The sequence below is a fragment of the Notolabrus celidotus genome, chromosome 3 (genome assembly GCF_009762535.1).
Source record: "Notolabrus celidotus isolate fNotCel1 chromosome 3, fNotCel1.pri, whole genome shotgun sequence".
NCBI classification, from domain to species: domain Eukaryota; kingdom Metazoa; phylum Chordata; class Actinopteri; order Labriformes; family Labridae; genus Notolabrus; species Notolabrus celidotus.
In genome coordinates, this window is record NC_048274.1 from 7910201 (window position 1) to 7923534 (window position 13334).

The window sequence follows — 13334 nt, forward strand, 5'->3', positions numbered from 1 at the left end:
ACCCTAACCCTAATCATAACCCTAACCCTAATCATAACCCTAACCCTAATCATAACCCTAACCCTAACCCTAATCATAACCCTAACCCTAACCCTAATCATAACCCTAACCCTAATCATAACCCTAACCCTAATCATAACCCTAACCCTAACCCTTATCATAACCCTAACCCTAATCATAACCCTAACCCTAACCCTAATCATAACCCTAACCCTAACCCTAATCATAACCCTAACCATAACCCTAACCCTAACCCTAATCCTAACCCTAATCCTAACCCTAACCCTAATCATAACCCTAATCCTAACCCTAACCCTAACCCTAATCATAACCCTAATCATAACCCTAGCCCTAATCATAACCCCAACCCTAACCCTAATCATAACCCTAATCATAACCCTAACCATAATCATAACCCTAATCATAACCCTAATCATAACCCTAACCCTAACCCTAATCATAACCCTAACCCTAACCATAATCCTAACCCTAATCCTAACCCTAACCCTAATCATAACCCTAACCCTAATCATAACTCTAATCATAACCCTAACCCTAACCATAACCCTAATCATAACCCTAACCCTAACCCTAACCCTAATCATAACCCTAACCCTAACCCTAATCATAACCCTAATCATAACCCTAACCCTAACCCTAACCCTAATCAGAACCCTAACCCTAACCCTAACCCTAATCATAACCCTAACCTTAACCCTAATCATAACCCTAACCTTAACCCTAATCATAACCCTAACCCTAACCCTAATCATAACCCTAACCATAATCATAACCCTAATCATAACCCTAACCCTAACCCTAATCATAACCCTAACCCTAACCATAATCCTAACCCTAATCCTAACCCTAACCCTAATCATAACCCTAACCCTAATCATAACTCTAATCATAACCCTAACCCTAACCATAACCCTAATCATAACCCTAACCCTAATCATAACCCTAACCCTAATCATAACCCTAATCATAACCCTAACCCTAACCCTAATCAGAACCCTAACCCTAACCCTAACCCTAATCATAACCCTTACCCTAACCCTAATCATAACCCTAACCCTAACCCTAATCATAACCCTAACCCTAATCATAACCCTAACCCTAATCATAACCCTAACCATAATCATAACCCTAATCATAACCCTAACCCTAACCCTAATCATAACCCTAACCCTAATCATAACCCTAACCCTTATCATAACCCTAACCCTAATCATAACCCTAACCCTAACCCTAATCATAACCCTAACCATAATCATAACCCTAATCATAACCCTAACCCTAACCCTAATCATAACCCTAACCCTAATCATAACCCTAACCCTAATCATAACCCTAACCCTAATCATAACCCTAACCCTAACCCTAATCATAACCCTAACCCTAACCCTAATCATAACCCTAACCCTAATCATAACCCTAACCCTAATCATAACCCTAACCCTAATCATAACCCTAACCCTAATCATAACTCTAATCATAACCCTAACCCTAACCATAACCCTAATCATAACCCTAACCCTAACCCTAATCATAACCCTAACCCTAACCCTAATCATAACCCTAATCATAACCCTAACCCTAACCCTAATCAGAACCCTAACCCTAACCCTAACCCTAATCATAACCCTAACCTTAACCCTAATCATAACCCTAACCTTAACCCTAATCATAACCCTAACCCTAACCCTAATCATAACCCTAACCATAATCATAACCCTAATCATAACCCTAACCCTAACCCTAACCCTAATCATAACCCTAACCCTAATCATAACCCTAACCCTAATCATAACCCTAACCCTAACCCTAACCCTAATCATAACCCTAACCCTAATCATAACCCTTACCCTAACCCTAATCATAACCCTAACCCTAACCCTAATCATAACCCTAACCCTAATCATAACCCTAACCCTAACCCTTATCATAACCCTAACCCTAACCCTAATCATAACCCTAACCCTAATCATAACCCTAACCCTAATCATAACCCTAACCCTAACCCTAACCCTAATCATAACCCTAACCCTAATCATAACCCTTACCCTAACCCTAATCATAACCCTAACCCTAACCCTAATCATAACCCTAACCCTAATCATAACCCTAACCCTAACCCTAATCATAACCCTAACCCTAATCATAACCCTAATCCTAATCATAACCCTAACCCTAATCATATATCAATGAATGGTTAATTCTATGAGGAGAGTGCTCCTGACTGAACACTTGTAGTCCCTGGTTTAGGTCCTTCAGTAGAGTAGGTGCCCCATGTACAGCTTAATCCTTGACTCACTGGTTGCTGGTTAAACTCCAGTGTGAGCTAGTCACTGTCTCTGTTCCGCAGTCACTTCCACGTGGTGTCTTTGTCACTCAAACACGCACGTATTAATGTTTTCAGTCTTTAACTGAGGAGAGTTTAGAGGAGGATAGTCTTTTGCAGCTTCGCTTTCATGCAAGCAAAGAAAAGAGAAATTAACCGCTGAGCTCTGAGTGATGGTCCTGAAATGTTATTCATTGATAGCTAAGTTCTCCACATCACACATTTGAACAATAATCCATTTACCACTGTGCAGGACTAATGCACTATTATACAGTGTTCATTCTGAAAGTAGCAGCCCCACCCCTTAACTACATATTGATCCTATCTGAGCAATTTAGCACTGCCGCTCTCTCCTCCACCTCCCCTCCCTGGAGGAAAAGCAATACAGCCTCATCATATACACGGACACACAACAACACACACACAGTGACACGCATGCACAACTACACACACTGTGGGTGTGATGGAGGGAGATGTGTGTGTGCATGTGTGTGCAGGGGGGTCACAGTCGAATACATGACTAATAGACTGTCGACATAGATAAATGACTTTTTAAGTAACAGAAAATTGCTCTGTATTCCATTCACTGAACAGTAGTTTCCTCTCTTTCTTTCACTCATCCTCCCTTTTCTTCACTTCATCATCATCATATCTCCACGCACACGCCCTCCTCGTCTCTACACCTTTTGCACCACAGTCCCTTCTCCTCCACCAGTGCATTCCCCTCACATTTCACCCCCTGTTTCCAAAGCAACAAGTAGAAGAGTCTTCTTTCTTCTTCTTCTTCTGGGTCTTTTTTTTTTTCTGTGTGTGAAGGAGGAGACAGAATAAGATGTGGGACTGCACAATAGTGGAATTATGCAAATTAATCCACCCAGTGACAATGGATTAGAGCAGTCTCTCTCACAGATGACAGAAGGAGCTCTGAGAGTCACTTTAAAACGCTTCTTGTCTCACAAAATCAGATTCACATTCACGCTCAGATTTCTGCCTCCACCTTTTGCCTTTTCTCCAGCCGTGATGTTTGAATAGCTGCTGGATCTGTCTGCCGTGTAAACAGGCCTGACATCTGAATGCTTTATAATAGATGCAACAGTTAAAAGAGCACAGACAGAACCTTTGCACTGCTTAAGAAGACATTATTGAATGTTGACACCTCTGCTGCGACGCACAAATCTCCAAATGCATGTTTTCTGAGAGTGTCTGCTCGGCGTGTGAAGGTGTGACAAATTATGTTTTGATGAGTGCATGCAACCTGTTTTCCTCCTGTCAGACGGATAAACATGCATACCTGTGCCACTCCCACGTCTCGCTAGTATTTCATTTTCACCTTTTTATGTGTTAAGCGCCCCGGTAGTTTATTAAACATGATCCATATTTCTTTAAAAACAAACAGTAAGCTGCGTTTTACCTTTCCACAAGAAACCAGATTAGTCTTTCCTTTGTAAAACAAAGATTTGTGAACCTGACAGCCTTTTTCACAGCAATGCTAAATTATTACTCTTTGTTACAAACACTGCCGGCTCTGGAGAGACCATAACAACGCCTGCACTTATTCTTTGAATTCTAAATGTGTCTTTGTCAGGAACTCACCGCAGGCCCCAGCTGCTCAAACTCAATCACGTAACAAATAATGCGTGGACTTTATGGTGTCGTTTTTTATTTCAATGTGGGAAAATACAGAAAGAAAAAAGCAGCGTATGCATCAAAGTCATCAACGACAGAGAATATTAAATGTTCAGCAGTCAGTTTGTCTTGTCGTGTGTGTTTACATTGATTTTGCATTAACACTCCCGCCCGTCCAAAGCATCGCTCAGCTGCTCTCGAGGCGGTTGAAGAAGTTAAATCTTCACACGTTCTCGCTGCACATCAGGGGCATTAAAGCTGTGACTTTTATATACAGACTTCTTTACAGATTTACACGACAGTCCGCAGCCACGCCGTTGGCTGTGTGAGCCTGCACTTAGTCACAACAGTGCTCAGAGCAAAATGCTCAACACGCTGACATGATCAAAAAGACAATGCTAACATGCTGATGTTTAGTCAGGCAGGTCCATGTGAGCATGCAAACACTCATTCTGAGGACGAAAGGTTGAATTAAAAGAGACATTTCTGTCCTTGAATCAGAGGAACCAAGAGGCCAATAATAAGAGCACCAAACTGAGATCCAGTAGAGGCATTTCTGATTGGCAGGCAGGTGACAGGTGTAGCTGTTTCCTGGAGGCTAATGACCTTGACTCCACCTCTTTGCCTGTTTTTAGACAGATCGAAAGGCAGAGATAGCATTTCCAATTTGAAGACTGCCATTGTGGAGCTTCAAAATCCAACATCACAGAGTCTACGTCCACGCTTCTTACAGTCTGAGTTTCCTCCCAAGCATCAACTCAACGTGTTGTTGCTACCTGCTGACACAACAGGGTAATGCAACTAGACTTAGCAAGTGCAAATATAATTGATCATCATGCAGCATGTTTGGTATCCAGAATCCGACCTCATCAAGCCACTCAGGTTTATTCCACATGCAGAAATTTGAAGGAGCAATAAGGTTGCACTTCGATGCTGGGAGGTGTTGCAGCTGAAACACAGACTCCATAAAACATGGACGTAGTCTCTGTGATGTCACCCACTGGTTTCTGAAGAGGCGTTTTGAAGCTCTGCCATATTGGAAATGCTGCCTCCAGATTTCTTTCAATGTAAAGAGTTGAGCGCCCACCTGTTATCTGTCTGTAATTTCAATAATGCCTCTGTTTATGCAGAACTTTAAGTCTTGATGAGCTATGAAGGTTCAATTTCTATAGACCTTTCTGGAGTCCCTGAGCTCCCCTGTCTCGTAGGTTCCTCTGGATCTCTGCTTCTATGGACATGCCAGACTCCAACTGCTACAACTACTACTATCCGTCTCACCACCATCATCTCTCTCTCTCTCTCTCTCTCTCTCTCTCTCTCTCTCTCTCTCTCTCTCTCTCACTCTCTCTCTCTCTCTCTCTCTCTCTCTCTCTCTCTCTCTCTGTCCCTCTCTCCAACACGGTCTCAGCAGATGTGTGTCTAACATGAGTCTGGTTCTGCTGGAGGTTTCTGCCTGTTAAAGGAAGTTTGTCCTTGCCACTGTAACTTGCTAAATGCTGCAAAGTGCTCTGCTCATGGTGGATTAAGATGAGATCAGACTGAGTCCTGTCTGTAAGATGGGACTGGATCTTATCCTGTCTTCATGTTGGGTCTTTGTTGATGATAGAACATAGAGAACAGTCTAGACCTGCTCTGTTTGGAAAGAGTCTGAGGATAACATTTGTTGTGATTTGGGACTTTATAAATAAAAGTTGATTGATACAGTTTATGCTAATAAAAACTAGAACAGCTTTAAACATGTCTATAAAAGGGATCCTCAGTGTTTGCAGCCTCACGTGGACCCTTAATGAGTAGCTGGTATTCGACTCCTGCAATGACTTCTTCTTTCAACACCGGTGGTTGTCGCTATCATCGCAGTACTTGTGCTTGGCAGTGGTAATAACGACAGAGCAGAGAGAGAGGAAAGTTCTGCAGCTTTAATAGACCCTCAAATCCAGAGGATGCGTTCGTCAGGTGATTGTGGAGAACGAAGCATGTCAAGTGTGAAATCAGAGCAGCTCAGGTCGCCTGCCTGAACAAGCTTGCAGGCGTCGCTCCATTTTAGCATGTGATTGCTCATATTTTCTTATTAGAGGTAAACACAAAGTACAGCTGAGGCTGATGAGAGTTTCTTCATCTCTGCATATTTGTTCATTTAAAGTGAACAATTAAGGATTTTGGTCAGTAAAGGGATCAGTAAAATGTACCATTTATTCTGACTTAGGCTGCACCTTTCAGCTTAAACCCAAAAATGTGACTCTTTTCATGAGGATGTCAGACAGGGTTCATACTGCGAAGATGTCTGTGCTAAACATCAGAATAATCTATCTCATAGTTGTAGAAATATTGAGAATGAGAAAGAGAATAAGCAGCTGACTGTCCGACAAACCAGCCGCATCATCCCTAACACAGGACTTCCACCAGATCTGTGTCCGGTCCGTCTCCAATCCGCTGTGGTCTGGAGCAGGAACTCCGGACAGCTGGAGTCATGTGACCGAGGTTTTCCTGCAGTAATTACTGAATCAAGGATTCTCCTCCTCCTCTCTTCATCCATGTTGTCTTGATGGTCCTCTGAAAACCTCTGACCTGTTGACTCCAGGCCTGGCTCCGCTCATCATGACGGTTTGTTGTTGTATTGAAGTGAAATACGGTCTGGTGATAACACAGAGTGTTTTATTCTGAAAATTAACCAGATGTTTTCATTTTGTTTTGTTGCCTGACTTCCTGTCCCGCTCCATCTGCTCTGTTGAGATTGATGCGTCGTGCTCCGGCATCCGGCAAAAAAGAAGTCTTGCGTATCTGATCCGCTGCGTTCTGACCTGCCAGGATCAGAGACGGACTGGACACGGATCTGGTGGAATTTGGCCGTAAAACTCTGATGCTAGCATGAGAAAAAAAAACTTTCACAGCTGATCGAGAAGCAGCAGAGAAATTGAAATCAACAAAACACTTCAGTGTTGTAAAATCAAACAAAAGCAAGCAGCTCAAAGTGAAATATCTTCATGTCGACTTTTGCTGCTCTGTGTCGTGACTCACTCTGAACCTGCATTTTTTCTACATAGTGATTTCTCTTTCATCTGACGACTTGTTGAAAGTACAAACATGCTCGAGCTCTCATCTGCATGTCCACCCTGCTCTAAATGCTGACACATTACAATGAAACCTTCTACATGTGCGCAGGTGTGATCAGTGTGTGCTTAGCTGTCTCGTCAGGAGCTCTGGAGCAGCATGACAGCAGGTTTCTGGTGTCATGACGCGAAGCATGCTGAGAGCCCTCAGGTGTATATGTTCATGAAATACAAAACAAACAAGATTAGCGCCCTCTCTTATATGATAAAGCAGCTCCTCTGTGCAAATAGGCAGAGACACTGCAAGCTGTGTTGACTGAAAAGCAAAGGTACAGGTGGTGTGGCGCTAAAGAGGAACACGTGTGTATGTGTGAGGGAGAGGACAGTAGCAGAGAGATAAGAGGAAGCTATAGGGGAAGGGGAACGGCTCAACGCTTGGCACTGAACCCGGCTGCATCCCTCCCCCACTTCTTTCTGTGTGGGTCCGATAGAGAGCAGATTTCATAACAGCCTAATAACACCCTCCAAGGGGTCTCAAGATGCAGCAGTTCCATCTCTGCGAGAGCTGCCATCATCTTTACCTCAACAATCCTGCCCCTGTCAACAGCTGTCAACCCCTGCCACCCCTGAGCCTCCTGATATTGACAATAAAACAGGAGGCAGGATCAGCGGGGCGGCGTGAATGTGTGCGCACATGCATGTAAGTTTGCGCGCTGGTGAAAAGGTCCAAGAGTGGACATTCAGTCCCCGAAACAACACCCAGAGAAGAGGTGGGATTTTTGCACCTGGAGGCTCCAGCCTCACGCTGCAGGATAAAGACAGATTTCATGGAGGCATGGAGAGGAATAGAGAGAGGCAGCCGCACAGAGAGAAAAATGTATAATGATCCGCGTTGTCACAGCTATGACTTTTGGACAGCTCTGGTTACTCTCAGTACATCGCAGAGGAGATGGAGAATAGTAAGCCTTGTCATGCATCATAAATGTAATTCCATATGGGAACGGAGCTCACACACACAAAAGAGAATAGGAAATCTGTGCACCTCCATAAAGAAGAATGTATTGCTTTTTACGAGGTAGTAGAGGACATATTGTGTGGCAGGCCTCGTAAACACACACGTGCTTCTCTTCTGAGTTTTTTCCAGGATTTGAGGAAAGGCTGCACAGAATGAGGAAGCAGGATTAAGAAGGCAGAGCGGCAGAGACACTATTTACATTGAAATGGCTGTACTTGAAGAGAAGGGAGAGGACGAGGAGGAGAAGTGGAGACACGAGGAGATGATGTGATCTAGGAGCTGAATGTGAATGTGGAAGGAGGTTGAAGGTGCAAGCAGAAATAATCATGTGGAGGATGTTTGCGCTGATAGATACAAGATCAGCATGCATGCCACTTTGCTCATCCCTGCCCCTGAAGGGCTCTTCTGTGGCAATCTCAAAGCCGCCTTTTTTCTTTTACCCCTTCTAATATTTGCCGCAGAGGTATCAAACAAAAAGTGGATCTTGCAAGAGTGAAGGAGTTTTCATCTCTCTGTCTCTGGTGGGATTGTTAAAGCAGACAGTGTCTATAGATCTTTGAGGGGTCATGGCATTCAGAAACCTCCATTTGTTGGCGCCATCATCCCCTTGGTAACAATAAAGGACAATCAGTGTGTGTGAATCAGCTTGTGGCAAGAATGTGAACCCCTGCACCTCAGGGTGAGGACCCCATCATCATCTTTGCTTGCTGCGCAGCTCTGGTGAGGGAGCAGGAAGGCTTAAGACATCATGCTCAGATTTGGCAGTGCTTACTTTCAGTATCTCTGGCTATTCCGCTGTCCTCTCCCTGTGACTTAGCAGCATCTGCAGTGAGGCTGATCAATAGATCACACCAACAAGAGGTCTTGAGGCCAATTAGGCCGGGAGAGCTGGTGTCAGGCTGCGTGTCAATACTCAAGCTTGTCTGCCCTTAGGAACAATGGGTAAGGACTAACGGCACAGAGACACTGAATGTGTGTGTGTGTGTGTGTGTGTGTGTGTGTGTGTGCTGCAGACTCTATTTTACATGAAATGATCAGCAGCCCATCTCAGAGAACTTCTAGCACGTCTTAAAGCTCTTGACCGCACCCTGTTTGCAGTAAATGCCTCCTTCACTGCCGGGTCTGCTCCTACATACCAAACAGAACAGTGTGTGATGAAGGGCGCCTGATCAAATGTCATTGTCACGCTTTCATGCATTATACTTTAGCGCCCTCTGTTGGAGCAGGAGATTACCACAGGGGCTTTTTTTTTTCCCTCTCCTCATGCAGCACAGTTGATGCAAATGATCTTTCAGTGTGCACATTCTCCACCAGCTCCTGACAGACAGTAATTGTCATCCCCTGAACCCGACATATTACAATGTTAGTTTAATTTCCCCTCGCCTTCAGCAGAAAAAATCACTCCAATCTGCCCAATCCTGGAATATAATTTATCTGTGTCTGATACCTATCTCGGATTAATCATGCAGGTGAATTAGTTAACCTTAACTGCGAGGTGTATGTGGAAAAAGGCTGGATTGTGTTGAAGGTTCATGTAAGAGGAGATATGATCCAATTCATTCAGTATTGGATCGTAAAAGACGATAACCGGGAACCTCTCTCTCTCTCTCTCTCTCTCTCTCTCTCTCTCTCTCTCTCTCTCTCTCTCTCACACACACACACACACACACACACACACACACACACACACACACACACACACACACCTTCACTTCCTCTCTATGACAGTCAAGTTAATTAAAGTAGTTGCACAATCAGGTGGTGGGAGTAAAGGCAGAATTAGTCCCCCTCAGGCCAAACACTTTAAATCTTAATCAGACATTCACTAATTAAACTTTATTCAGCTACTAGTCCAGAAATGAAGTATTTCTCAGCGACGCTGACGTGTCGGGGGTTGTTGCAGTGTTGACTACTTTGTGGTGATTTTAAAACAGACAAGGAGCATGTGGTTGTGATGACTGAATGTGTGCATGCAGTAGAGTTAGTGTTTTTGATTTGTCAAGCTGAATATTAATATGTAAAGTTTACTTACATCTCCTCTTGTTGAGAGATACGTAGCCAAAATATCGTCTCATTAGGCACTGACATACTTTATTTATAAAGCGCAAATTCACAACAAATCTAGCTAGACCAAACAGAGCAGGTCTAGACCGTACTCTATATTCTATTATTAACAAAGACCCAACATCAAGACAGGATAAGATCCAGTCCCATTTTACAGACAGGACTCAGTCTGATCCCATCTTAATCCACCATGAGCAGAGCACTTTGCAGCATTTAGCAAGTTACAGTGGCAAGGACAAACTTCCTTTAACAGGCAGAAACCTCCAGCAGGACCAGACTCATGTTAGACACACATCTGCTGAGACCGTGTTGGAGAGAGGGATAGAGGGAGATGAAGAGAGAGAGATGATAGTGGGGAGACGGATAGTAGTAGTTGCAGAGATCCAGAGGAACCTCCGAGACAGGGGAGCTCAGGGACTCCAGAAAGGTCTATGGTTAGTAACTTTAATGGGACAGGAAGAGTTAAAGTAAGTGACAGGCATAGAGAGGACTGAGAGGGAAAGACAGGATCCTTTGTGTCAGTCTGAGCCTATAGCAACATAACTAAGAGCTTTAAGACAAAAACTGCAGCCAGCCACCTGAGGGAGCTCTAAAGGTTTTGGCTTCACTCAGGGCAGCTGTTGTTCTGTCCATGGTTTTATACGGTATCTTGTGCGTGCTAAAATGTGTTTTAGTGGTGATTTATTTTTTAGCACAGCAACAGAACTTCCTATGTTACAGTGTTACAACATTTCATTGACATTTAGTGGATGCAAGTTATTAATCTTAGACCTTTCTGGAGTCCCTGAGTTCCCTTGTCTCGTAGGTTCCTCTGAGCTGCCGTAGACGTCCTCCTGCTGTGGACGCTCCAGACTCCAGCTGATATGGACGTGCTAGACTCAACAGCTACTACTACTTTTCTCATCACTATCACCGCTCCCTCTGTCTCTTATTCTCCTCTATCCCTCTTTCCAGACCCAACACGGTCTCAGCAGATCTGTGTCTAACATGAGTCTGGTTCTGCTCGAGGTTTCTGCCTGTTAAAGGAAGTTTTTCCTTGCAGCTGTAACTAGTTAAATACTGTGAGGTGTGATGCTCATGGTGGATTAAGGTGGGGTAAGACTGAGTCTTATACTGTCTTGGTGTTGGGTCTCTGTTCATAATTTGACATAGAGTGGTCTAGTCCTGCTCTGTTTGTAAGCATCTTGAGATAACTTTTGTTGTGATTTGGCGCTATACAAATAAAGATTGATTGATTGATTGATTGATTGATTGATTGATTGATTGATTGATTGATTGATTGATTGATTGACGCTGTTGTCCAAAGAGATGTATATCTGAGAGTAAGTGCACCACAAGCGAGGAAATTCAAGTCTGACTGGAATGCACAGGCTGAATTAATCACATCAGTTGCATCAACAGCTTTAAGTGCGGTTATATAACATAACTGGAAAATCCTGTCTGCTATATTTAGCTCAATGAACACAATCTGCCACAAAAGCTGTTCCTGTCCATTCAGCACATCTCATCAAAAATGTCATTAAATATTTCATCCTTTAAATCATCATCGTAACGAGCAATAAAGATAAAAATGTGACTTTTCCAATCTGCACATACTGTGAAATCATATAAAGAAAGGTAAAGTCATTACCATTAAAGCTGCCTTCTTCTATAGCTAATGTACCTGAACACATCTCTGCCCACAGAGCTCTTTAAAGCACACTGTGTGTGAGCAAGAAGAGCCATAAGTTGACCTCAGTTTCAAAGTCTTATCATAAATAGTCATGCACATGCTTTTAATGAACTATTCTATTAAGACTTATTCCTCCAAAGTGTATCCGTGGCAGTTTGTGAAGGACTGAAGGTGTACTGCGACACCAGATGGCAAAAGAAGTCTAATGCCAGAGACAAAATAAAAATATGCCAAATGAAATTAGGCTTCGAGCTTGTTTTTCAAAGCTTGACTAACCAGTTATGTCACAACAAATCCTGCTCTGGGCAAATACAGGCTTTGGTGCTGCTGCTCTGGCATCTTAACTGCTCTGCATGTCAGTTCAGGCCATGAACAGCAATCCAGCCATTCTCAACCTGGGGGACTCCAAACTTGGAATTCAGTTCATGAATCATGCAGACCCCGGGCTCCGGCATGAAATCACTCATTTGTTCCATTTTTCCATGGACTGAAAAAGTTGGACTGTGAACGCCACAAGCTATAGCAAGAATGAGGATTTTACTAACTCGTAATGCTTTCAGGAACTACCCACTTCGCCGCGATTCTATGAATAGAGAGAAGATTGGGAGCAGGACTATGGGGCTGAGGGATTGGAGAGAGGAGAAAGGAGGAAACGTACAGCTCCATCTCTGAGAAATAATTCCATCTTGTATGTGACAGCACTTCCTGGAGAGTGTCCGGCCTACACATGGACTGCAGCCTGTGGTTATCAGCTGCTTCTCTCTCTGTTATCAGTGTTGTAAAGTTTTACAGCACAAGAGGTCTCGGTGGTAGAAGGTTCACATGCACCTTCACTGCTGCTGTACGCTCCTCTGTGTGTCACAAGGTAGTTCAGAATAGCAAAATGAGTGCGAATACAGATCAGGACTAACATTTGGAGTCTGAACAGGTAAGCTTCTTCATCTGTAACTCACCTTAATCCAAAAATAACATAATGATCATCTTTTATTGCAGGTTATGGAGTAATTACTGTTTTACCGTGCCAGTCTTTGAATGGTGATCATAGGTTGCACCATTAAAGTTAACCATAAACAAAAGTCTCTAATGCTGGGTTCTGCATTTGGTATGTGAAAGTCTTTATATATATATATATATATATATATATATATATATATATATATATATATGTTTATCTATATATAGATATGTTTATCTATATATAGATATGTATATATATGAGACTACAGGCATGTACAGGCAAGAACACAAAGAGGAACTATGCTGCCAGCAGGGAGGAAAGAAGGTGATGCTAGGTAATCATTGACACAGCAAAACTGTTGACATTTCCCGCCTCATAAAAAATAAAAATGCCTCGATTCTAAAGGGTGCGAACACGTGCATGAATGTCAGCCATCGTCTTAAAACAACTCACTTTACAGCCCGTCACTCAGCGCAGAGAGAAAGCAGAGTGTAATCACTGCGGGTTGTGAGTGTTTTTGCAATGTAAGCACTCTTTAAGGACGCTCAATCCACACGTGGGGATTTTTCACTTCCCCGTCGAGGAGTTCAGAACATGAAGTAAAAATC